We start from the raw sequence: 811 nt of genomic DNA, 5'->3' as shown, positions 1-811 counted from the left end.
GAAACTACTATATTTATTCTTTTTTCAAAATATTGGCAAGTTTATTGTGAAAATATTATCTAGTTGGATAACATTCAAGTTGATGACTCTCTGATAAAAAGGAGTAATCCATTCAAATTAGATGCCAAATAGTATTGATTTTTAAAAAGTTGCTACATAAAATGAAGAATAATATTTACTTTAACAATACAGTGAAATTATATTTTATGCAGCTTATTTTTTAATTTAGTTTTATTGTCAAATTGATGTACAATGGGGTTCCAGTAATTGTAAGGTAGTGAATACATAACTTTTCAAACTTGTTACCCCCTCTTTCATTTTTCTCACAGCTTTCTTTCACCTCAATACGCCTCACAAGTTGTAATGTACATTTCCAACATATTGTCTTGTGAGTAATGCTATTGCATTGTCTTCCCCTTTGTCCTTTGTCTCGCCATTTTGTTGTTCCTCTTCCCTTCCCTAATTAAGTTAAATGTATACACAGGCTACCAAAATCAAATAGAGCCAAGGACAAACCATAGGGGTAAAAACCCAAAGAAAATAGAAATCACATAGTACATTAAAAACAACTGCAAAAAAATCTCTGTTTCCATATCTTGGAGTTCATTTTGCTCAGCATCAGCTTATATCTTCATATAGACACATAAAGCCACTGGAAAATAATAGGTGCCTGGACACTATATCATGTGAACAACATGTTAGAGTTTTTGATGGTAAAGGTTGAATTAGGATTGGGGAAAACGTGATTTTGATAAAGGGATTTCAAAAGAGTTAAAAAATTATGACAGGCATATTTTAATTGTTCAAACTT

This window comes from Dipodomys spectabilis, unplaced genomic scaffold (assembly GCF_019054845.1).
Source record: "Dipodomys spectabilis isolate Male_0828 unplaced genomic scaffold, ASM1905484v1 ptg000065l, whole genome shotgun sequence".
NCBI classification, from domain to species: Eukaryota; Metazoa; Chordata; class Mammalia; order Rodentia; family Heteromyidae; genus Dipodomys; species Dipodomys spectabilis.
This window is presented reverse-complemented; position numbering follows the sequence as displayed.